The sequence below is a fragment of the Thalassophryne amazonica genome, chromosome 20, assembly GCF_902500255.1.
Source record: "Thalassophryne amazonica chromosome 20, fThaAma1.1, whole genome shotgun sequence".
NCBI lineage: Eukaryota > Metazoa > Chordata > Actinopteri > Batrachoidiformes > Batrachoididae > Thalassophryne > Thalassophryne amazonica.
In genome coordinates this window covers 41,200,646-41,228,440 of record NC_047122.1, presented here as the reverse complement: position 1 = coordinate 41,228,440, position 27,795 = coordinate 41,200,646, and the positions used below count along the sequence as shown (strand labels likewise).

General features: G+C 40.6%; 1 protein-coding gene across 1 annotated transcript in view; it reads right to left on the bottom strand.

Moving 5' to 3' along the window:
- Positions 1-27,795, bottom strand: part of LOC117502203 (CUB and sushi domain-containing protein 3-like) — a 1,088,443-nt gene that overhangs the window by 494,109 nt on the left and 566,539 nt on the right.

Here is a 27,795-nt window from a genome sequence, read left to right as displayed (position 1 = left end):
GCTTCATAGATAATTGGCAAAGCTTCTGGGGAAAACCTGGTCTTGTTAGGAGAGACGGCATCCATCCCACTTTGGATGGAGCAGCTCTCATTTCTAGAAATCTGGCTAATTTTCTTAAATCCTCCAAACCGTGACTATCCAGGGTTGGGACCAGGAAGCAGAGTTGTAGTCTTACACACCTCTCTGCAGCTTCTCTCCCCCTGCCATCCCCTCATTACCCCATCCCCGTAGAGACGGTGCCTGCTCCCAGACTACCAGTAACCAGCAAAAATCTATTTAAGCATAAAAATTCAAAAAGAAAAAATAATATAGCACCTTCTACTGCACCACAGACTAAAACAGTTAAATGTGGTCTATTAAACATTAGGTCTCTCTCTTCTAAGTCCCTGTTGGTAAATGATATAATAATTGATCAACATATTGATTTATTCTGCCTAACAGAAACCTGGTTACAGCAGGATGAATATGTTAGTTTAAATGAGTCAACACCCCCGAGTCACACTAACTGTCAGAATGCTCGTAGCACGGGCCGGGGCGGTGGATTAGCAGCAATCTTCCATTCCAGCTTATTAATTAATCAAAAACCCAGACAGAGCTTTAATTCATTTGAAAGCTTGTCTCTTAGTCTTGTCCATCCAAATTGGAAGTCCCAAAAACCAGTTTTATTTGTTATTATCTATCGTCCACCTGGTCGTTACTGTGAGTTTCTCTGTGAATTTTCAGACCTTTTGTCTGACTTAGTGCTTAGCTCAGATAAGATAATTATAGTGGGCGATTTTAACATCCACACAGATGCTGAGAATGACAGCCTCAACACTGCATTTAATCTATTATTAGACTCTATTGGCTTTGCTCAAAAAGTAAATGAGTCCACCCACCACTTTAATCATATCTTAGATCTTGTTCTGACTTATGGTATGGAAATAGAAGACTTAACAGTATTCCCTGAAAACTCCCATCTGTCTGATCATTTCTTAATAACATTTACATTTACTCTGATGGACTACCCAGCAGTGGGGAATACGTTTCATTACACTAGAAGTCTTTCAGAAAGCGCTGTAACTAGGTTTAAGGATATGATTCCTTCTTTATGTTCTCTAATGCCATATAACAACACAGTGCAGAGTAGCTACCTAAACTCTGTAAGGGAGATAGAGTATCTCGTCAATAGTTTTACATCCTCATTGAAGACAACTTTGGATGCTGTAGCTCCTCTGAAAAAGAGAGCTTTAAATCAGAAGTGTCTGACTCCATGGTATAACTCTCAAACTCGTAGCTTAAAGCAGATAACCCGTAAGTTGGAGAGGAAATGGCGTCTCACTAATTTAGAAGATCTTCACTTAGCCTGGAAAAAGAGTCTGTTGCTCTATAAAAAAGCCCTCCGTAAAGCTAGGACATCTTTCTACTCATCACTAATTGAAGAAAATAAGAACAACCCCAGGTTTCTTTTCAGCACTGTAGCCAGGCTGACAAAGAGTCAGAGCTCTATTGAGCTGAGTATTCCATTATCTTTAACTAGTAATGAGTTCATGACTTTCTTTGCTAACAAAATTTTAACTATTAGAGAAAAAATTACTCATAACCATCCCAAAGACGTATCGTTATCTTTGGCTGCTTTCAGTGATGCCGGTATTTGGTTAGACTCTTTCTCTCCGATTGTTCTGTCTGAGTTATTTTCATTAGTTACTTCATCCAAACCATCAACATGTTTATTAGACCCCATTCCTACCAGGCTGCTCAAGGAAGCCCTACCATTATTTAATGCTTCGATCTTAAATATGATCAATCTATCTTTGTTAGTTGGCTATGTACCACAGGCTTTTAAGGTGGCAGTAATTAAACCATTACTTAAAAAGCCATCACTTGACCCAGCTATCTTAGCTAATTATAGGCCAATCTCCAACCTTCCTTTTCTCTCAAAAATTCTTGAAAGGGTAGTTGTAAAACAGCTAACTGATCATCTGCAGAGGAATGGTCTATTTGAAGAGTTTCAGTCAGGTTTTAGAATTCATCATAGTACAGAAACAGCATTAGTGAAGGTTACAAATGATCTTCTTATGGCCTCGGACAGTGGACTCATCTCTGTGCTTGTTCTGTTAGACCTCAGTGCTGCTTTTGATACTGTTGACCATAAAATTTTATTACAGAGATTAGAGCATGCCATAGGTATTAAAGGCACTGCGCTGCGGTGGTTTGAATCATATTTGTCTAATAGATTACAATTTGTTCATGTAAATGGGGAATCTTCTTCACAGACTAAAGTTAATTATGGAGTTCCACAAGGTTCTGTGCTAGGACCAATTTTATTCACTTTATATATGCTTCCCTTAGGCAGTATTATTAGACGGTATTGCTTAAATTTTCATTGTTACGCAGATGATACCCAGCTTTATCTATCCATGAAGCCAGAGGACACACACCAATTAGCTAAACTGCAGATTGTCTTACAGACATAAAGACATGGATGACCTCTAATTTCCTGCTTTTAAACTCAGATAAAACTGAAGTTATTGTTCTTGGCCCCACAAATCTTAGAAACATGGTGTCTAACCAGATCCTTACTCTGAATGGCATTACCCTGACCTCTAGTAATACTGTGAGAAATCTTGGAGTCATTTTTGATCAGGATATGTCATTCAAAGCGCATATTAAACAAATATGTAGGACTGCTTTTTTGCATTTACGCAATATCTCTAAAATCAGAAAGGTCTTGTCTCAGAGTGATGCTGAAAAACTAATTCATGCATTTATTTCCTCTAGGCTGGACTATTGTAATTCATTATTATCAGGTTGTCCTAAAAGTTCCCTAAAAAGCCTTCAGTTAATTCAAAATGCTGCAGCTAGAGTGCTGACGGGGACTAGAAGGAGAGAGCATATCTCACCCATATTGGCCTCTCTTCATTGGCTTCCTGTTAATTCTAGAATAGAATTTAAAATTCTTCTTCTTACTTATAAGGTTTTGAATAATCAGGTCCCATCTTATCTTAGGGACCTCGTAGTACCATATCACCCCAATAGAGCGCTTCGCTCTCAGACTGCAGGCTTACTTGTAGTTCCTAGGGTTTGTAAGAGTAGAATGGGAGGCAGAGCCTTCAGCTTTCAGGCTCCTCTCCTGTGGAACCAGCTCCCAATTCAGATCAGGGAGACAGACACCCTCTCTACTTTTAAGATTAGGCTTAAAACTTTCCTTTTTGCTAAAGCTTATAGTTAGGGCTGGATCAGGTGACCCTGAACCATCCCTTAGTTATGCTGCTATAGACGTAGACTGCTGGGGGGTTCCCATGATGCACTGTTTCTTTCTCTTTTTGCTCTGTATGCACCACTCTGCATTTAATCATTAGTGATCGATCTCTGCTCCCCTCCACAGCATGTCTTTTTCCTGGTTCTCTCCCTCAGCCCCAACCAGTCCCAGCAGAAGACTGCCCCTCCCTGAGCCTGGTTCTGCTGGAGGTTTCTTCCTGTTAAAAGGGAGTTTTTCCTTCCCACTGTAGCCAAGTGCTTGCTCACAGGGGGTCGTTTTGATCGTTGGGGTTTTACATCATTATTGTATGGCCTTGCCTTACAATATAAAGCGCCTTGGGGCAACTGTTTGTTGTGATTTGGCGCTATATAAAAAAAAATTTGATTGAATTGATTGATTGATTGATGGAGTGCTGTCTGTCCTTCTGGGCCAAAGGAGTTGATGTTGAATTAGCAGTTTGGGAAGGAGCGGACCACAGCGCTTGCCCCCCCATCTTTCCACCCAGACCTCGGGTGCCAGTATCGCAGCCCGAATGGTACGCCCCTAAAAATTAGACCACGATCACAGGCACTGTATCAGCGAGTGAGTGCGTCTCAGAGCTGGCTGACCAGGCTGTCACTGTGACGCTGAGGCTCACATGCTGTGTTTGACTGTGACATAAAAAAAGTTTAAAAGACAAGAAAATAAAAGATGACAGGTTAAATCTGTGCCCCTGCTGAGGAAAAGGAGACTGTGGAGGGTGAAAAGGGGCAGCCCGAATGGTACCCCCCTAAAAATTCGTCTGCTCTGCCTTCACTGAGCATGCGTCATTTGGGACCACAACAGCTCATCTGAGACTGAATCTTGACACCCAAAGCTATCAAACGGAATAATGTTATTATTAACCAACAGATGACAAGCAGAAACGAAGCCATTTTAAGCAGAAACAAGGTGATAATCGGTGAGTCGTTACTGACGCTTTGAAATGACGGAGGTGCAGTGAACGCAATGGCTAGCAGCTTGTTTGGCTGTGGTGCTCTGATTGCTTCCTCCATCTTTTATTATGAAATAATGCTGAATTTATGTGGAGATGATTGTTGTACAAAAGCTTCAGATATCTGTCGCTGAGATAGATGATGACTGGAGTGCAGTTTGAAGCAGAAACGAGGTGATAAACGGTGAACTGTGGCTGGCGCACAGAAATGAAGGATGCAGAGTGAAGGCAAGACAGACTGATTTTAAGGGGGGACCATTCAGTCTGCGACACCAGCATTGTGGGGTTTCATGCTGTCTTGTTTTTATTCCTTGTCTTTTTAATTTTATTCTATTTTTATTTTTTTGTGAGGTTTATGTCCGCATTCTGGGAAGCTGACCAAGATTCAGGTGCTGCTGCACTCTGAATTCTGCAAATCATTCCAGCCAGTTTCGTCCCACATTCTGGGTATTTGTACATGGCTGTACGAATGTCTGTTCTGTACGAATGCAGCTCAGATTATGTTTGTTTTTCCAGTTCATGTGATTCGTACGGCAATTATGCTCAAGTGTGACAGGGCCCTTAGGGATCAAGATAACCATGATTGCTTTGGAGGTTTCCAGCCCAATGCATAATTCAACAAAGAACACAAACAGGATCCCTCTTTTGTTCTGGACGAGTAATCAGAGCAGGTGGATCCATCGACGTGCGCAAAGATCTCCACAGTGGATTGGATCACGTGCTTCTCGTTGCAGCTTCTCCAGGACTCAGGCGCTACAGAGCTCTGTCCCAGTGCTGAGTCCTGGAATGCAGAGCAGGATGCAAACACACACTGCTCCAGCAGTGGTTCCAGGCACGTTTCGTTTAAAGTGTCAAGGTCAATGTTAGCTTTCGTTCCTTTTGCACTCTTGATTCGTAGGCTGTTAGGTGATGGGAAAAGTGAAAGCTCATTCATCCACCTTTTCTCGGTGATTTGTGACTTTGTGTTTTTTTGTCCTTTCTTCAGCTGTCATTGTATGCCGTGTGGCCAGGCCATAAGGAAGCATTACCTGACATTTATTACCTGTTCACTGAAGTGTTACAAACCTTACTGTGCACTATTTGATATTTAGAACTTTTCTGTATTCTAGCAGCATCTTTGCTGAACAAAAGATGACGATTTGGTCATGCTTAAGATTTCTGCACAATTATATAAGTACTCATAGCATTAAATTCAGGAAAACCAATTTATGACTTCTTTCTGGCTCTTTGTCACTTATCGTCTGACAGTGAGCTTGTCTGCTAGTGTGCACATTTCACAGCATGTGCTGGTTTGTGTGTGTGAAACAATGAGAATTCCAGTGTGTCTGTGGGTGTTAAATGTCATCACTGACATCTTAAACAAATAGCTGCATACTGAGAGCTTAACGCATCACAGCCCTGACCAAAAGACATTCCACTCCTCTCAACTTGCCATTTTTCCATCCCACATAACTTCCTTTCCTAAAAGGTTCACACACACACACGCACGCACGCGCGCACACACACACACACACACACACACACACACACACACACACACACACACACACACACATATATATATATATATATATATATATATATATATATATATATATCAATCAATCAATCAACTTTTTTCTTGTATAGCGCCAAATCACAACAAACAGTTGCCCCAAGGCGCTCCACATTGCAAGGCAAGGCCATACAATAATTATGAAACACAGTCTACGTCTAAAGCAACATAACCAAGGGATGGTCCAGGGTCACCCGATCCAGCCCTAACTATAAGCCTTAGCGAAAAGGAAAGTTTTAAGCCTAATCTTAAAAGTAGAGAGGGTATCTGTCTCCCTGATCTGAATTGGGAGCTGGTTCCACAGGAGAGGAGCCTGAAAGCTGAAGGCTCTGCCTCCCATTCTACTCTTACAAACCCTAGGAACTACAAGTAAGCCCGCAGTCTGAGAGCGAAGCGCTCTAATGGGGTAATATGGTACTATGAGGTCCCTAAGATAAGATGGGACCTGATTATTCAAAACCTTATAAGTAAGAAGAAGAATTTTAAATTCTATTCTAGCATTAACAGGAAGCCAATGAAGGGAGGCCAACACGGGTGAGATATGCTCTCTCCTGCTAGTCCCCGTCAGTACTCTAGCTGCAGCATTCTGAACCAACTGAAGGCTTTTTAGGGAACTTTTAGGACAACCTGATAATAATGAATTACAATAGTCCAGCCTAGAGGAAACAAATGCATGAATTAGTTTTTCAGCATCACTCTGAGACAAGACCTTTCTGATTTTAGAGATATTGCGTAAATGCAAAAAGGCAGTCCTACATATTTGTTTAATATGCGCTTTGAATGACATATCCTGATCAAAAATAACTCCAAGATTTCTCACAGTATTACTAGAGATCAGGGAAATGCCATCCAGAGTAACGATCTGGTTAGACACCATGCTTCTAAGATTTGTGGGGCCAAGTACAATAACTTCAGTTTTATCTGAGTTTAAAAGCAGGAAATTAGAGGTCATCCATGTCTTTATGTCTGTAAGACAATCCTGCAGTTTAGCTAATTGGTGCGTATCCTCTGGCTTCATGGATAGATAAAGCTGGGTATCATCTGCGTAACAATGAAAATTTAAGCAATACCGTCTAATAATACTGCCCAAGGGAAGCATGTATAAAGTGAATAAAATTGGTCCTAGAACAGAACCTTGTGGAACTCCATAATTAACTTTAGTCTGTGAAGAAGATTCCCCATTTACATGAACAAACTGTAATCTATTAGACAAATATGATTCAAACCACCGCAGCGCAATGCCTTTAATACCTATGACATGCTCTAATCTCTGTAATAAAATTTTATGGTCAACAGTATCAAAAGCAGCACTGAGGTCCAACAGAACAAGCACAGAGATAAGTCCACTGTCCGAAGCCATAAGAAGATCATTTGTAACCTTCACTAATGCTGTTTCTGTACTATGATGAATTCTAAAACCTGACTGAAACTCTTCAAATAGACCATTCCTCTGCAGGTGATCAGTTAGCTGTTTTACAACTACCCTCTCAAGAATCTTTGAGAGAAAAGGAAGGTTGGAGATTGGCCTATAATTAGCTAAGATAGCTGGGTCAAGTGATGGCTTTTTAAGTAATGGTTTAATTACTGCCACCTTAAAGGCCTGTGGTACATAACCAACTAACAAAGATAGATTGATCATATTTAAGATTGAAGCATTAAATAATGGTAGGACTTCCTTGAGCAGCCTGGCAGGAATGGGGTCTAATAAGCATGTTGATGGTTTGGATGAAGTAACTAATGAAAATAACTCAGACAGAACAATCGGAGAGAAAGAGTCTAACCAAATACCGGCATCACTGAAAGCAGCCAAAGATAACGATACATCTTTGGGATGGTTATGAGTAATTTTTTCTCTAATAGTCAAAATTTTGTTAGCAAAGAAAGTCATGAAGTCATTACTAGTTAAAGTTAATGGAATACTCAGCTCAATAGAGCTCTGACTCTTTGTCAGCCTGGCTACAGTGCTGAAAAGAAACCTGGGGTTGTTCTTATTTTCTTCAATTAGTGATGAGTAGAAAGATGTCCTAGCTTCACGGAGGGCTTTCTTATAGAGCAACAAACTCTTTTTCCAGGCTAAGTGTAGATCTTCTAAATTAGTGAGACGCCATTTCCTCTCCAACTTACGGGTTATCTGCTTTAAGCTACGAGTTTGTGAGTTATACCACGGAGTCAGACACTTCTGATTTAAAGCTCTCTTTTTCAGAGGAGCTACAGCATCCAAAGTTGTCTTCAATGAGGATGTAAAACTATTGACAAGATACTCTAACTCCCTTACAGAGTTTAGGTAGCTACTCTGCTCTGTGTTGGTATATGACATTAGAGAACATAAAGAAGGAATCATATCCTTAAACCTAGTTACAGCGCTTTCTGAAAGACTTCTAGTGTAATGAAACTTATTCCCCACTGCAGGGTAGTCCATCAGGGTAAATGTAAATGTTATTAAAAAATGATCAGACAAAAGGGAGTTTTCAGGGAATACTGTTAAGTCTTCTATTTCCATACCATAAGTCAGAACAAGATCTAAAATATGATTAAAGTGGTGGGTGGACTCATTTACTTTTTGAGCAAAGCCGATAGAGTCTAATAATAGATTAAATGCAGTGTTGAGGCTGTCATTCTCAGCATCTGTGTGGATGTTAAAATCGCCCACTATAATTATCTTATCTGAGCTAAGCACTAAGTCAGACAAAAGGTCTGAAAATTCACAGAGAAACTCACAGTAACGACCAGGTGGACGATAGATAATAACAAATAAAACTGGTTTTTGGGACTTCCAATTTGGATGGACAAGACTAAGAGACAAGCTTTCAAATGAATTAAAGCTCTGTCTAGGTTTTTGATTAATTAATAAGCTGGAATGGAAGATTGCTGCTAATCCTCCGCCCCGGCCCGTGCTACGAGCATTCTGACAGTTAGTGTGACTCGGGGGTGTTGACTCATTTAAACTAACATATTCATCCTGCTGTAACCAAGTTTCTGTTAGGCAGAATAAATCAATACGTTGATCAATTATTATATCATTTACCAACAGGGACTTAGAAGAAAGAGACCTAATGATTAATAGACCACATTTAACTGTTTTAGTCTGTGGTGCAATTGAAGGTGCTATATTATTTTTTCTTTTTGAATTTTTATGCTTAAATAGATTTTTGCTAGTTATTGGTGGTCTGGGAGCAGGCACCGTCTCTACGGGGATGGGGTAATAGGGGGATGGCAGGGGGAGAGAAGCTGCAGAGAGGTGTATAAGACCACAGCTCTGCCTCCTGGTCCCAACGCTAGACAGTCACAGTTTGGAGGATCCCAAAAAATTGGCCAGATTTCTAGAAATGAGAGCTGCTCCCTCTAAAGTGGGATGGATGCCGTCTCTCCTAACAAGACCAGGTTTTCCCCAGAAGCTTTGCCAATTATCAATGAAGCCCACCTCATTTTTTGGACACCACTCAGACAGCCAGCAATTCAAGGAGAACATGCGGCTAAACATGTCACTCCCGGTCTGATTGGGGAGGGGCCCAGAGAAAACAACAGAGTCCGACATTGTTTTTGCAAAGTTACACACCGATTCAATGTTAATTTTAGTGACCTCCGATTGGCGTAACCGAGTGTCATTACTGCCGACGTGAATTACAATCTTACCAAATTTACGCTTAGCCTTAGCCAGCAATTTCAAATGTCCTTCGATGTCGCCTGCTCTGGCCCCCGGAAGACAATTGACAATGGTTGCTGGTGTCGCTAACTTCACATTTCTCAAAACAGAGTCGCCAATAACCAGAGTTTGATCCTCGGCGAGTGTATCGTCGAGTGGGGAAAAAACGGTTAGAGATGTGAACGGGTTGACGGTGTACACGGGGCTTCTGTTTAGGGCTACGCTTCCTCCTCACAGTCACCCAGTCAGCCTGCCTTCCCGACTGCACGGGGTCTGCCAGGGGGGAACTAACGGCGGCTAAGCTACCTTGGTCCGCACCGACTACAGGGGCCTGGCTAGCTGTAGAATTTTCCACGGTGCGGAGCCGAGCCTCCAATTCGCCCAGCCTGGCCTCCAAAGCTACGAATAAGCTGCACTTATTACATGTACCGTTACTGCTAAAAGAGGCCGAGGAATAACTAAACATTTCACACCCAGAGCAGAAAAGTACGGGAGAGACAGGAGAAGCCGCCATGCTAAAACGGCTAAGAGCTAGTAGCTACGCTAAGCTAGCGGATTCCCAAACAGGGAATCCGACACTAGACAGGCTGTGGAGCAGCACAGGTAACGCACGACAACAGTGCTAAAATAAAATAAAAATCCACTAGACAGGCTGTGGAGCAGCACAGGTAACGCACAACAACAGTGCTAAAAAATAAAATAAAATAAAAATAAAAATCCACTGGACAGGCTGTGGAGCAGCACAGGCAACGCACGACAACAGTGCTAAAACAAAATAAAAATCCACTAGACAGGCTGTGGAGCAGCACAGGTAACGCACGACAACAGTGCTAAAATAAAATAAAAATCCACTAGACAGGCTGTGGAGCAGCACAGGTAACGCACAACAACAGTGCTAAAAAATAAAATAAAAATAAAAATCCACTGGACAGGCTGTGGAGCAGCACAGGCAACGCACGACAACAGTGCTAAAACAAAATAAAAATCCACTAGACAGGCTGTGGAGCAGCACAGGTAACGCACGACAACAGTGCTAAAACAAAATAGAAATCCACTAGACAGGCTGTGGAGCAGCACAGGTAATGCACAACAACAGTGCTAAAACAAAATAAAAATCCACTAGACAGGCTGTGGAGCAGCACAGGTAACGCACAACAACAGTGCTAAAACAAAATAAAAATCCACTAGACAGGCTGTGGAGCAGCACAGGTAACGCACGACAACAGTGCTAAAACAAAATAAAAATCCACTAGACAGGCTGTGGAGCAGCACAGGTAACGCACAACAACAGTGCTAAAACAAAATAAAAATCCACTGGACAGGCTGTGGAGCAGCACAGGTAACGCACAACAACAGTGCTAAAAAATAAAATAAAATAAAAATAAAAATCCACTGGACAGGCTGTGGAGCAGCACAGGCAACGCACGACAACAGTGCTAAAACAAAATAAAAATCCACTAGACAGGCTGTGGAGCAGCACAGGTAACGCACGACAACAGCGCTAAATAAAATCCACTGGACAGGCTGTGGAGCAGCACAGGTAACGCACGACAACAGCGCCCAAAAAAAAAAAAAAAAAAAAAAAAAAAAAAAAAAAATATATATATATATATATATATATATATATATATATATATATATATTGCCATCTCACCCACACACACATAGTTTATTGCATGAAATAAGTATTTGATCACCTATCAACCAGCAAGAATTCTGGCTCTCACACACCTGTTAGTTTTTCTTTAAGAAGCTCTCTTATTCTGCACTCTTTAACTGTATTAATTGCACCTGTTTGAACTTGTTACTTGTATAAAAGACACCTGTCCACACACTCAATCACTAACACTCCAACCTATCCACTATGGCCAAGACCAAAGAGCTGTCAAAGGACAACAGGGACAAAATTGTAGACCTGCACAAGGCTGGGATGGGCTACAGGACAACAGGAAGCAGCTTGGTGAGAAGACAACTGTTGGTGCAATTATTAGAAAATAGAAGAAACACAAGATGACTGTACAACCCTAATTCCAATGAAGTTGGGCCGTTGTGTAAAACATAAATAAAAACAGAATGCAATGATTTGCAAATTCTCTTCAACCTATATTCAACTGAATACACCACAAAGACAAGATATTTAATGTTCAGACTTGATTGTTTTTGAGCAAATATTTGCTCATTTTGAAATGAATGCCTGCAACACATTTCAAAAAAGCTGGGACAGTGGTATGTTTACCACTGTGTTACATCACATTTCCTTCTAACAACACTCAATAAGTGTTTGGGAACTGAGGGCACTAATTGCTGAAGCTTTGTAGATGGAATTCTTTCCCATTCTTGTCTGATGTACGACTTCAGTTGTTCAACAATCCGGGTTCTCTGGTGTTGTATTTTGTGCTTCATAACGCGCCACACATTTTCAATAGGTGACAGGTCTGGACTGCAGGCAGGCCAGTCTAGTTCCCACACACTTACTCCGAAGCCACGCTGTTGTAACACGTGCAGAATGTGGCTTGGCACTGTCTCACTGAAATAAGCAGGGACATCCCTGAAAAAGACATTGCTTGGATGGCAGCATGTGTTCCTCAAAGACTGTACCTTTCACCATCACAGATGTGTAAGTTGCCAGTGTCATGGGCACTAATACACACCCATACCATCACAGATGCTGGCTTTTGAATTTTGCACTGGTAACAATCTGGATGGTCTTTCTCCTCTTTTGTCTGGAGGATTCGACATTCATGATTTCCAAAAACAATCTGAAATGTGGACTCATCAGCACTTGTAGATGTAGCAACGAACTGCGTTAATTGCCAGTGGTTTTCTGAAGTGTTCCTGAGCCCACACGGTAAGATCCCTTATACAATGATGGCAAATTTTAATACAGTGCCACCTGAGGGATCAAAGGTCATGGGCATTCAATGTTGGTTTTCAGCCTTGCCACTTATGTGTAGAAAGTTCTCCAGATTCTCTGACTCTTCTGATTTTATGGACTGTAGATGATGGAATCCCTAAATTCCTTGCAATTGAACATTGAGAAACATTGTTATTAAACTGTATATATATATATATATATATATATATATATATATATATACACACACACACCACACACAAACATCTGCGGGGATGAGATTGTTTTTGTAAACTGTCGCCGTTCCCACTCCACGACCCGACGAAGTAAAAACAGTAAGCAAAGTTTGACTAGAGTGCTGCACTCACCGGCACCGATCCAGGTCTCTGTCACACAGAGGAAATCCAGGTCAGGGGAGCTGTAGAAATCCCTCCGGAGGAAAGTTTTGTTCACCAGGGATCTAGCATTTACCAAGCCAATGCTCGTGAGAGCTGAAGCCTGTGATCCAGTGGATTGGGGAGCTCGAGGCAGCATCCTCAGGAGCCTGCGGTTTACCCCACGCTGAGACAGCCAAAGATGGCAGCAGCGTCAAGACTGGAGTCCATCAAAAACACCGGTGACAGGTACCAGGCGGACATCAATTGGGTCCAGGAAGCACCGGGACACCACAGCAGGAGGGAAGAACCCATGTCCTGTCCAGGAAGTGGACCAAGAGCATGCCAGTTGAAGTTACAACTTCCCCAGCCGGCCGCCGCGTCTGCCGCAGCAATGTGGACGCTTCCGCCGACAAGGTAAGGCCGAGGCCCAGCACAGGTGAGGTGTAATCCCCACCAAGAGTAAAAGTATCCTGTCCACTGTGAGCAAACGAACCTAGATCACTGACATTTTGTTGGATAATCAAACGCAACTGGCGATCATGCATCAGCAGAGACTCAATCTGTTTAGTGCCGATGGTTAAAAACAATAAAAACACCAAACACTGCAGGAGCAGCAGATGGCCAGCCACACACACTGGAGCCATCTTCCTAACTTCAGGACATTCACAATGTTTTCTTGATATCTTGGCTGTGTGCTTTGGGTCAGTGCCCTGTTGAAAGATAAACTGTCGCCCCAGTCTGAGGTCAAGAGCACCCTGAAGCAGGTTTTCATCCAGGATCTATCTGCATTCATTTTTTCCCTCAATCCTGACTAGTCTGCCAGTTCCTCCCGCTGAAAAACATGATGCTGTCACCACCATGCTTCACTGCACGGATGGTGCCTTGTTTCCTCCAAACATGACACCTGGCATTCACACTCTGACAGAGTGACCACTGCGTTCTTTGTCACCTCTCTGACTAAGGCCCTTCTCCCCCGATTGCTCAGTTTAGACGTGCGGCCAGCTCTAGGATGAGTCCTGGTGAATTCAAACTTCTTCCATTTATGGATGATGGGTGCCACTCTACTCACTGGGACCTATAAAGCAGCAGAAATGTTTCTGTACCCTTCCTCAGATTTGTGCCTCAAGACAATCCTGTCTCAGAGGTCAACAGACAATTCCTTTGACTTCATGCTTGGTTTGTGATCTGACATGCACTGTCAACTGTGGGATCTTATATGTAGACAGGTGTTTGGCTTTCCAAATCATGTCCAATCAACTGAAATTTCTCCAGGTGGACTCCAATTAAGCTGAAGAAACATGTCAAGGATGATCAGTGGAAACAGGATGCACCTGAGCACAATTTTGAGCTTCATGGCAAAGGCTGTGAATGTTTATGTACATGTGATTTCTTAGCTTTATTTTTAATAAATTTGCAAAAATCTGAAACTTTTTCACATTGTCATTATGGGGTATTGTGCATAGAATTTTGAGGGAAAAATTAATTTACTGCATTTGGAATCAGGCTGTAACACAAAATGTGAAAAAAAGTGAAGTGCTGTTAAATTTTTACCGAATGCACTGTATATCAGAATTAAAGAGTTTTGGCAATTCTGTTTCTTTGTAGAATACCACATAAACTAACAGATAACTAACACATAAACTTATCTGATGTGCAAATATTTTGAGGGGGTTTTGGCAAGAACCTGATATTGTTCATGCATGGTTTAACCTAAGTGAATACAAAGAACAGCTGTGTGCGACAGCTTTTTGCAGTGAGGTGCTTCACACTTGTGAAGCTGCAGAATTGCCACATATATCCATTTTACTTCCTGGAAAAGCTGCAAGGGTTTAATTAAGAGAAGAGGAGAGTAAAGAATCCAGACCTCATTGCTGACATTCCCACAATACTCACAGATGTCTTTTATATTTTATGCCTATTAAATAAAATATTTCCACTTTAATTCCAGGATCACTCTAAGTGATGCACGATCACCAAACTGTCAGGACTCATGGTGGCTTGACACAGAAAGCAGTAGGAGACACATGCAGACTCACAGACATGGTTGGTTGTGATGAAATAAAGGCTTTATCTCCTAACCAAACAGTAGATTCGGTACACAGGTGGTCCGATAAAGAGGCAGAGGTATCAGGCAAGGTAAAGGCTGGGACGTGATCCAAAAAACGAGCTGAGGTCATACAAACAGCACTGAGGAATATAGCAGGCAAAAACAGAGGAAAAGTCAAAAAACAAGCTGAGTTCAGAATTACGGCAAGGTCAGAACACTAAGAAGCAAACAGGACATGAACAAAAGGCGAGAGAGTGGACAAAGTCAAAAATTGGGCGAGGGACTGTGAGACTGAGGGTTTAAATACTGGTGGATTAATTAGGGCGTGAAATGAGAAACAGGTGTGCAGAAGGTTCTGGAAGGGGTGTAGCTGACAAACACTAAAGTAGGTGCAAGATTGTGAAGGGAAATGAAAGCAAAGCAGACAGGACCAAGATAACTAAGTGACAGGAAATACTAACAGTGAAAAATGCGACGTGTACAAGACAAAAAAATAATTAACATGAACCAAACAAAATGGGCAAAACTAAGAAATAACGTGACAAGCATCTAACTGGCCGCACGCGTGTGTTCTGTGTCTTGTGGACGCCGCAAGACTGACACCACGTCATGTGGAACAGCGCTCATGTGGGTGATGTGACAGTCAGATCGCCCACTGCGTGTTATGATCTGACGGTCTGTTTCAACCTGGGGGTAAAACTAAAGAATAAACAATGACTGAAACCTGTGACGAAAGTATACACAAAGAAAAGCAATAAACAGAACCAAACTGAGACTCAAAAGGCAAAGTATAAATATATGAAAAATAAAGCAGAAAATCCATCCTGGAAATTAAGCAATGAAATCAGACAGGCACCCCAAGCCGGGTCAGAACCTGACACATCTAAGTACCAAAATGCCATCTGTGATACTGCAGCAGAACTAAATGTCAGTCTGAAACCTCTTCTCAGCTCATCTTCCAAGATGCAATTTCACCAAACTGCCATTTGAACTAACACAATGACTGTCTTTTGTGCACATGTACCAAGTTTCTGAAACTGAAAATCTGAAAGAATTTGAAGGTCAGAAAATCTCATCACATCACTACCATGATACTACAGTTTATCCAGAAAGTATTCACAGCGCTTCACTTTTCCCACATTTTGTTATGTTACATCCTGTTCAATCAGATTCAGGTCTGGGCCCCGGCTGAGCCACGGGATATTCACAGAGTTGTCCTGAAGCCACTCCTTTGATATCTTGGCTATGTGCTTGGGATCATTGTCCTGCTGAAAGATGAACTAGCACCCCAGTCTGAGGTCATTGTCTGGCTGCAGGTGGGTCTCCTCTCGCTCCTCTGGTTCCTCTGGCTCAGACTCGTTCTCCCAGTTATCGGGCATAAATGCAGGTGGAACACCTGCAGGAGTGTCCTAAGGAGCTTCAGCAGGAAGTGTGGAACAACACTTGGCCGACTTTGCGTCACTGTACCTCTTCGGCATACTGCATCAAACTGAAGGCGGTGCAGCAGGGTTTAATTGTGCACACATGACAGAAAACAGTGATTTGTAGTGGCGCGCAGTGAAATGTGACGCCGCGTTACAATTCGTGTCAAAACTTGACAGCTTCCGTGTCAATTCGTAACAACGCGTGACAGTATGGGCTCCAAGAACCATCACAGGAACCACTATGAATGCTGTCGCGCTCTACTAAGGATCACCATTCATCAAGACGTATCAACACGCTCAGTTGCGAACTCCACTACATGAGGCGAAATGATGGTGGTGCGTGACATTTGTTGAAGATTTTTTGACAGTCAAAACTTGCTCCACGAATATCACGCACCAACACGTAATGTTAAGAAATCTATTCAGATGTGTTAAGTCATGTTAAAAATGCGTCTTGCCTATGTGTAAATGCAGCATTGAGGGACTGTTTTGAAAAGCTAAAGGTCACTGGGCCAAAGGTAAAATTTTAGGCTTTCACACTGATTTCTACCTAACATGGCACACACATCAAATTTACCAAATGTCAGTCATGAGGTCATTAGGGTCAAATGTCAAATTAATGTCTTCAATCCCCTAGCTCCAGTTAGCTTGTATAAAGGTACAATGAGTCTCATATAGATCAGTATCTTTGCTGTATAACTTGATAGGAAAACACTGATAATAGTTACTTTGTTGTTAAACAGAGCAAACATCCATTTATGTTATAGCACAATTCTGTGTGCTGAAACCAACAAAATATATTTATAATAACTATTTTATGGAAGAAAGTAGCAAACAAGAGGGTAGATACATTTGTTGTGTTCATACTGTTGTTGTGTTGACTCATACAAAATGCAACACGGATACTTGAGTTGGTCAACTCATTCTGGCTTTGAGAAGATGTGCCTGATCAAACTTCTGATCAGAAGATGTGCCTGATCAAACAAGACAGCGAAACTGCAGTGTGGCACATAAAAGAGGAGAAATTGGAAGCAACAGAGAACGATTAAGAGAGAATAAAGACAGACTGAAATAGAAAAGGAAAAACAAGCAGTGGCCAGAGAAAGGAATACTGAGAAGGATGCTTTTGAAACAGATGGAGCGAGAATGAGGATTAAAAAAGAGGAGGTTAAAAGATCAACATTTATGTCGACTCGGAGACTCATCCAATTAATTTTTTTACTGGTGAAAATAGAATCAAAATACAGTGACTGCAAAACAAAGACACTTTTGTGTCACGTGTAATTATTTGTGATGTGCTTTTATGTGTATTTATAAAGCAATAGCGCAAAGGGCTTCATAAATAAATGTCATTTTACTTCTTCTGAGAAGAAGAAAGAAAGAAAGAAAGAAAGAGAAAGAAGAAGAAAAAAGAAGAAGAAAGAAAGAAACCTACAAAAAGTACGTTTCAAGAAAGAAAGAAAGAAAGAAGAAAGAAAAACCTAAAAAAGTTACGTTTTCCAAAGTACCCGATCTGATACTTAAATGGTCACTGCTCAAATCATTTGAGACTTGAAACTTAAAAAAAAAAAAAAAAAATCTTGTAAGAACAGATTTATAGATAGTGAGATAGCGACAACATTCCCATTTATACCATGGATTAATCTGTGTATAAAGGTGCTTCACATTCCAATTTGATTTTCAGTTTCTACCACCCAGCTGTCATCAATCTGTGATGAATATTGATAAGGATGTGAAAGCAAGAGAAGGCAAGAAGGAGCAAAGATAGAAAGATTTGGTTGAGGGAAGACGGATGACAGACAAAGCCAAGATGATGACAGATGATTTAATGAAGAAGTGACTGCTGGAAGGAAAGAAAACCAATTAGATAGAGCAGAAGCAGCGGGAGGAGTGTGGCAGAGAGAGAAAAAGAGAGAGAGAGAGAGAGAGAGGAACAAGAAAGAAGACGAATAGATGCTGGAATGAGATGGATCAGACAGCAACTGTGAGGATTAGACAAAACAATGTGAGGGATAAGGAATTAGAGAAATATGTATGAGGTGAAAACACAGTGAAGGTTGACTTATGTGCAGACTGATTTAAGCTGTCTGAATTGCAGAAATAGAAATCTAAATGATTTTTCTTTGCCATGCATATATTTTTTATTTTTTGAGCATCATGCCAGTGAAAATGATCTGAATGTTTTTCACTGGTGTGTGTCTCCTCTCCCAAAAGAGTATATTGTGCAAAGTTGGTTTTACTTACCTTTTTTACAACAACTGCTTGGAGTTTATTGTTTAAATACCCAAAGTCCTACAGTTCTATGACTGCAGATGTAGAAACATCCTAATGTGTGCAAAACGTAAGCCTTAAATGGCTCATCTTAGAAGTAATTAAAGTTTTCCGGAACTTACCGGACTTGACTTAAGTTGATATTTATGTTTGGCATTGTTACATAAACATGTCACATTTGACTATTGATGGACAATATTAATCAGTAAGACAACTGCAGTTGATGCTAGCATCTGCTTCAAATTTCACTTGGCTTATCCATGATTAGCGCCATTAATGGTTAGTGTCAGCAGTATGATTCGCATTTACCATACTTAAGAATTTTTTTACACACAGCCCTTTAATACTCAATGTGCCAAATAAATGCAACAATGACTGGCAATAATGGTTTCAAACAAAAGCTGATAAGGTCACCAACCAGTGAGTCAAATCCTCTGATAGTCTGCTGTGATAGTCTGTGATATCAACCATAAATTAAAGAAGCAATATTTCAGTTTGTTGGATTTTACTTGGGATTACGACAACAAAAAATATCATGGTGGCGCCACTTATGTTCCAGAAAATGTAACCTTTCCATCAACATCCCTATATTCCCATTCTGTTATCCAAGTGCACAGTCTGTAGTAACCCATGGTACCCCGAGCAAACGTTGATAAACTTACTCTTGACAAGTGATGCATCACTGCAGGAGGACTTACAAAACCTTCAATAGGCTTTGCAGGATCAAACATCCCAACTTTGTTTACAATCAGGCAATTTGTAAAGAGGTTCTTAAGATTTTTACAAAGTATGCTCCAGTGAATTTAATTCCTGGCTTTGTAACTTCAAAATCGGTAATCTTGCTCACAAATGAAATGTCAGATGACTGACTGATTCCACATCGAGCCCACCGGTGGCACCTTACTAAAAATAACATGTATAAAATGCAGTGAACATAACTGAGAGGGTGCTGGATTCACTTGCAGAATGCTTGGATTTTAAAGGATGAACATGTTTTTACAATATCACTTTATATGTATTTACTTACTAAAAGGACATGTCGCACATCATTTAATTTCACGGATAGCAACACTACATCAAAGTATTCATGATTGTAAGTCTAATCGCGAACATGTCATAATCATTAGTGGTCGCTGATGTATTTTATTGCTAATTACTCCTCTTGCCTGGTGAGTTAGCAGGTACATTTCCAGAAAAAGCCTTACTCAACATGTGACATACATTTTAGCAAACACAGAAACATCCCAATTGATGACAGACAGAGTGAAACAAATGCTGTGACGTCTGATAACGAAGCTTCTGAGCTTTCATTCGAAAGTGATGGCTTGGATGTATATAGGATGCACAGAGAGGAGATAACGCACTTCACCCTGAAACTATTAATTTTTTTGAGAGAGTTTGTCACATTTTGGATCCTAACATGCTGCCTCTGCGGTCTGTGTCGCAGGATGCTATTTTACTGCTGCCATGAAAGTGCATGTGGACTGTCTCCACGATGCTGTTTTTACAGACTGCCTGAAAACGCAGATGTATTCCTTACAATGGAAGAAGCTGAAATACGTTACTTTAAGGAGCTAATGGACTTTCTATCTAACATGCCAGAATCATGAGAGAACATTGTGCTGTGATTGTCAAATCACAGCCAGCTGTGATTTGACACTGCTTTCACTGCGCAGCCTGCAGCCTGATGTGCGCAAAAAATAAATGGTCTGACTTTTAATCACGGAAATGTCTCTGGTCCCACATGCAAGGGGTTTAATGGAAATACATTGCGATTGGACGGGACATTTTATCCGATGTGAACGAAAATCTTATACAAGATATACATATTATACAAGTTATACAAATCCGTTATATATTCAGTGTTTATTACATGGAAAACAATCCAAAAACTTTTGGACTTTTTTTTTTCTGGTGACTGCGAATATCCAGTTTATAAGATGACAGTTTAGCTGAGTTTTACTGTCCATGGGACTGAACAATAAATTTACCTCTCAAAGCTTTGAAAATTAAGTCGGTTTCCATCCCACACAGCTGACTTTATTTTCCCAGTTTTTCTTCTGTTCGGATCTGAAGGGAATCTGTACATCTTGAAGCCCTTGTTGTGTCTATTTGTGCCTCCAAATGCACAGCAACCTGGCATTTTCAGCGAATAAATAAATGTGACAATGTGACAAAGTTTTATTCGGCACACAAAATATTCAAATAGAAAAAAATGAACAATTCCACAAACAAACACAGACAAAACTAGTGAGTCCGAAAGGGTGTGGGCTGAAGCAAAGCTTATTAGCGCCCACCTCAATTTCCTTATTGTTTATAGTTAAATTTTTACATTTGGGTGCCTGTTTATTTCCAAATATAATACATTTAGTTTCCCCAAGGTTGAGTGACAACTTATTAGCGTCAAACCAAACCTTAAATTTTTCCAGTTCTTTCTCCACTATGTCCAGAAGCTGTTCAAGATTTTCACCACTACAGAACACAGTTGTACCATCCGCAAAAAGGACACATCTCAGTGAACTCGACACCCAACTTATATCATTTATATAGATTATAAACAACAAAGGACCCAGCACTGAGCCCTGCGGCACCCCACATGTGACATCCCTGAGTTCAGAATTTGTATTATTGAATTGAACATACTGAAATCTGCCTTGTAAATAACTAGCTATCCATTCATATGCCAGACCTCTGATTCCATATTTCTGCAGTTTAATTAATAGTATTCCATGGTTAATTGTGTCAAACGCTTTCTGTAAATTAAAAAAAACACCTATTGTGTATTGTTTATTGTCAATTGCAGTTGCTATACTTTCCACAAAGTCCATCAAAGCATGTGATGTAGTTCGAGACCTTCTGAATCCATATCGTTCTTCACAAATGATGTTATGCATCAGTAAATAATCATTTAATCTTTTAGCAAATATTTTTTCCAAAATTTTGGAAAATTGTGGCAGGAGTGATATAGGTCTATAATTAGAAAATGTGTGTTTATCACCAGTTTTAAACAGAGGAATTACTTTGGCTATTTTCATTTGAGAAGGAAATTTACCAGTACTTAGTGACATATTGCAAACATAATTGAACGGTTTTACTATACAATCAATAACTTTTTTTAATAAAGCCATATCCAAATTATTAAAATCAGTCAATTTCTTACTTTTTGAACCATGAACCAGATCAAGTATTTCCCTTTCATGAGTACCACCAATGAACATTGAAACAGATGTGTTAAATGTTGAATTATTTACCCAGAAGTATTAGTTGATGAGTCAATTTTACTGGCAAGATTTTTACCCACATTAACGAAGTATTCATTAAAGTGTTCAGCAATAGACTCGTCGTTATCAATCGTGATGTAGTTGTTACTCTGAAAAAATTAAGGATAATCTCTAGTTACTCTATTATTTTTTACTATTTCATTTAATATGTTCCATGTGTTTTTGATGTTATTTCTATTTTTGACAAGTAACTCATTATATATATTTTTTACTGAGTCTCATGATATTGATTAACTTATTCTTATATTTTATACTTACTTTCAGCTTCCTTAGTTCGTAGTTTTATGAAATGTTTATATAGTACGTTTTTTTTTACATGCCCTCTGAAGTCCCTTAGTTATCCATGGTTTGTTGCTATATTGATTTCTATATATTTGTCAACAAATGGACAGTTTATTATACAAACTGGAAAAAATGGAGATGAAAGCATCATATGACCTGTCAACATCATCAACAAAAACATCTGACCAATTCTGACTTGATAAATCCTCCCTTAAATTATCAATTGTTTCAGGTGTTACTTTTCTACTCATGAATTTGGTATTGCTTCGATACTTACAACAACCCTCCAATGCAAAGACTGAGAAAACTGGCAAGTGATCACTGATATCACTGACCAGTAGTCCCCCACTAAGATTACCGGATATAACATTAGTTAAAATATTGTCAATGAGAGTTGTTGAGTCCATAGTTATTCTGCTAGGATGAATGATGTTTGGAAACAGTCCTAAACAATACAAGGTGTTTATAAATGAAGTGATTTGTGGATGATTGTGAGGGTTTAAAAAAATCTATATTGAAATCTCCACAGACAAATAAATGCTTATTTCTGTTGATTTTGTTGTACATTCCTAAGATAATGTCTTCAAAGGTGTCAATATTTGTCCCAGGAGCTCTGTAAATACAACTAACAACTATGTTTTTGGAGTTTATAGATGTAATTTCTATGGTAACACATTCCATGATGTTGTCCACTGTAAATGACATGTTGTTGATGAGTTTACAGTTATAATCTGACCTTACAAACAATGCAACGCCTCCGCCCCTTCTCGTCTGCCTATTAACCAGGAACAATTCATAACCATCAAGATATACCAGATCTTTATTATCCTCATTTAACCATGTTTCTGAAATTGCAATAACTGAAAAACGTTTTTTGGATGTTTTCAAACAATCATTAATAGTGGACAGATTACGAGAAAGACTTCTGCTGTTGAAATGTATAATTGAAAAATCTTCATCATTGATTTTATAATTTTTGAATTGTTCTTCTGTAAAATATTTGCACTGTCTCACAATATTCTCACTGAAAAAGGTATCAGGATCATTTTCAGATTCGAAGGGGTGGTTAGCAGAGTTATTATAATTAAATGTATCTAGACAGAGCTCCTGGGCAGAAATAAACGGATCATTATCCTTAGTCATTATGTCTCTCTTGTCTCCGGGTGTAGATGATGTGGATGAGTGGGTTGCTCCAGTCTGCATCATGGTGCTGTGATGTGTTTGAGTCCTCATACCTATTGTTCATATTTGTCCAGCTCCTCGATGTTCCTTATTGCCATAACCTTTGCTTGTTCTGGTGATCCGTTCAGTTTAATGAATATTTTACAGTTTGAAGTCCATGTGTGCTGGATTTTTCCCTGTTTCTTTAAGAAGCGTGCTTTCCTGGCGATGTCGGCATTCTGTTTGGTGAGATGTTCATTGATGAATACGTTTGTCCCTTTCAGTTTTTTTCCTTGTTTTAACAGTGCTGTTTTGTGTTTTCTGTTGATGAATCTCATGATGACGGTTCGTTTATCACCGTCATTTCTCCGGGGCAGAGGGTGGCACGCTTCAATGTTATTTAAATCCATTTCTATACCTTTAGATAGGAGGAAATCAGCAACCTGTTTTTCCACAGAGCTGACCTCCTGTTCACTAGGATCCCCTCCACTCTCATCTGTTACCGCCCGTGCGTAGGACCGTGGTTTGATGTGAAGACCTGTGATGATGACATCATTGATTCTGGTGTACTGCTCCAATTCAGCCACTCTATTTTCCAGCTGCACCAGACGCCGGTCTTTCTCAGCGTTCTGGAGCCGTAATGCCTTCACCTCCTCCACCAGATCCATGATTGATTTCTGTTGCTGCTTCACAACAGAAATCTCCTCTGATAGAAAGTCCAGAGATTTTTTAATATCATCACCTTCCTCCGCTGTCAGAACCTTCTTAGGCCCCATGGTCGGCTTATGGGCAGCTTGACGATCGCCGATGTTAACAGCCTGCGTTGTTTGTCACCGGGATGGATCTGCAGTGCGCTGGTGCCGCGCGGCCTCGGTGTTTCCGCGCTGATGGATCCGCGGTGGCTGCACGAGGCCTCGGGGAAGCGGCACTCGTGACGCGGCTTTAATAACGCAGCGCGCGGCCTCAGTGAATTCACCACGTTGAGCGGGCCTCAGACGTTGTTGCCGTCCAGTCGCGGGACTAAGTTGCCGGTTGAGGTGGTATTCCCACTGTCCGGGTTGGCAAACACCGGCGTGGCAGATGGCAACTACAAACACCACCTCTGAAAACTCAGGTACAAACTTTTTGCAGCTCACTCTGACGACACGCAGCTCTCTAGTGACGACACGCATCCAAAAAAATAGTTGGATTTACATGCAGACAGATTAACTTTTACAACTGAGTAATCAGAAAAGTAACTAAGTTACTTTTTCAAGGAGTAATCAGCAATCAGTAATTGGATTACTTTTTCAAAGTAACTGTGGCAACTTTGCACTTTTGTCAAACTGTGTTGCTGCAGAGTGTTTAATGGAAGGAGAGTTAACAAAGTGCTAGAAACTTTGTGTTCCTCCCTGAAGCACCACCACATCACCCCATTTATTATTACAATTCACCTTCTTTCCACACAGTCTGCACACACCACTCCATTTGACAGCATCAGTTCAGTTTCAGTTATACATGCTTATTCTGAGGTGCACTTCATGAGCACAGCGTGGTGAATAAATCTCATAAATGTGAAGTTTTGGATGTTTGTGCTCCTACTTCCATGTCATGTACTTTGCACTTTTTTCCACCAGGAAATGTTTACTCCACCAAACACTGCTTTGGTTTCATTTCAAGCACCTTTAAATGCATCAGTGCAGAGCCAGTCTGAGATCTGTGTGCGTGGGTGTGCACACATGAGCGAGCATGTGCATCTGCCGGTTAGTTCCGTGCATTTGTGAGTGTCTGTGGCTTAGTGTGTGTTTGAATTATTTATGATGGTAAAGTGCTCCTATGGGAGGAATGCATCACGTTTCTAATATCTCATTCGCAACAGGCCTGTGTTTAAAACATGGAATGCTCTGAGAAGATTTAACATTTTACAGCCTCCAATCTGGACATTTTGCAGCTCGATATCACAGCTATTTTTTCATGGCATTTTGAAAGAATATTTATTTTTATAATCTTCCCTTGTGTTATTAAGACAGGATGTATAATGCCCCAGAATTACTGCACTCGTTTCCAGACTATTGTGTAATTCATTCAACACTTTAGAATTTGTTTAGTGATTGTGGGAAATGATAAAAATAAAATTAGATGTTATAGCTGCAGATAAAGGTTTACTGCACATATTCCATTTTATCAAACACTTAGAATGTCTACTTTAGTTCCTATAAAGTTATGTGAAATAATATATACACATTATACACATTGCCGAATGAAAATTTACATTCATACAGTAAAGTGAAAGATCCATGTTACACGATTGATTCACTGTATAGGTATGAATGATGCCCCCCTCCATTTTTGGAGAATGGAAGGTGACACACACACACACACAAATGTGATTGTAAAACAGTCCATCTCGCTCCCACATGGCGCTGACTGGCTCAGTGGGCGTGTCTCATGGAGACAGAGGTTGAAAACAAACAAGTGTTTCCACACATGCACAGGAAACTGTTGAAGTTTGAGGATGTTTAACTTTAAACCCGACCCTATCTAACTGTTACAGGTACAGTAGATTACTCAACAAAAATATAAACGCAACACTTTTGGTTTTGCTCCCATTTTGTATGAGATGAAATCAAAGATCTAAAACTTTTTCCACATACACAATATCACCATTTCCCTCAAATATTGTTCACAAACCAGTCGAAATCTGTGATAGTGAGCACTTCTCCTTTGCTGAGATAATCCATCCCACCTCACAGGTGTGCCATACCAAGATGCTGATTAGACACCATGATTAGTGCACAGGTGTGCCTTAGACTGCCCACAATAAAAGGCCACTCTGAAAGGTGCAGTTTTATCACACAGCACAATGCCACAGATGTCGCAAGATTTGAGGGAGCGTGCAGTTGGCATGCTGACAGCAGGAATGTCAACCAGAGCTGTTGCTTGTGTATTGAACGTTCATGTCTCTACCATAAGCCGTCTCCAAAGTCGTTTCAGAGAATTTGGCAGTACATCCAACCAGCCTCACAACCGCAGACCACGTGTAACCACACCAGCCCAGGACCTCCACATCCAGCATGTTCACCTCCAAGATCGTCTGAGACCAGCCACTCGGACAGCTGCCGAAACAATCGGTTTGCATAACCAAAGAATTTCTGCACAAACTGTCAGAAACCGTCTCAGGGAAGCTCATCTGCATGCTCGGCGTCCTCATCGGTGTCTCGACCTGACTCCAGTTCGTCGTCGTAACCGACTTGAGTGGGCAAATGCTCACATTCCCTGGCATTTGGCACGTTGGAGAGGTGTTCTCTTCACGGATGATGCGAAGGAGATGTGTTGCACTGCATGAGGCAAATGGTGGTCACACCAGATACTGACTGGTACCCCCCCCCCCCCCAATAAAACAAAACTGCACCTTTCAGAGTGGCCTTTTATTGTGGGCAGTCTAAGGCACACCTGTGCACTAATCATGGTGTCTAATCAGCATCTTGGTATGGCACACCTGTGAGGTGGGATGGATTATCTCAGCAAAGGAGAAGTGCTCACTATCACAGATTTCGACTGGTTTGTGAACAATATTTGAGGGAAATGGTGATATTGTGTATGTGGAAAAAGTTTTAGATCTTTGATTTCATCTCATACAAAATGGGAGCAAAACCAAAAGGTGGTGCGTTATATTTTTGTTGACTTATATATATATATCTCCCTTTTTAATGTTACAGCATAAGTAACTTCATGCATTTTCATAATATCAGCAGAAGGAGAGTGCATAGAGTGCATTGTCTGTGGAAGCAAATGCACATGTGCATGATGGCGTCTTTGTTTTATAAACTCAAGATAGGTCATGTATGATGTCAAATATGTCTCAGTGATAAAGAGGGTGCATTTCAAAGTCATGCCAAAGTGAACACCTGATGTACCTGCTACATTGTGATTGTGATGCATGTTGACTACGGATCCAAAACCAGCACACAGCATACAGGGCTGCATGTACATTTATGGCTCCAGCCTTTCATTATGCATGCCTGTATCCAAATTATAAAACGTGCACATACAGCGAGCGACTGTGTCAGGCTTTTTTAAATAGCAAAGCAAAACACAGACATGCTGGTTGATCTACGTTTGAATTCTGAGCCCAGAATGAAACAACAACATCATGCGTGTTTATTTGTCTCCTCAGGGAGCTTGTTTGCGTGAATGTGTGTGCATAACAGTGATGAGATAATTATATGTGCTGCTGTTGCATGAAAATGAATATAAATGAGTGAACCCATGTCAGTGTGGTGAGGTGCAGTGTTTCATCTGCCTTCGCTCGAGTGTAGAAAAACAATCACAGCAAGAAATCTACATGCAATGTCTGACACAACGCAACATCATAACATCATTCGAGTTCCAGTATGAGCCAGTTTACCCTCAGTAGGAAAACTACATCATTATCTTACATTACCTGTGATGGCTGAAGAAAAAATGTTTGGAAAAAATATAAGTAATGGAGCACTCAAGAGAGCGCAAATATCCACCAAGATGCAACAGGTCCTTCAATAATATTACAACTCAATCCATATGCAAACTCTTTGAACATACACATGATTTATTATTGGGGTCCATGATTATTTCATGAGAACTTCGGGGGGGATATTGGGCAAAAGTTTAGAAAAAAAGTCCTGGATCTATGCCAATCAAGCCAATAGATACAGATGAATTAAACCT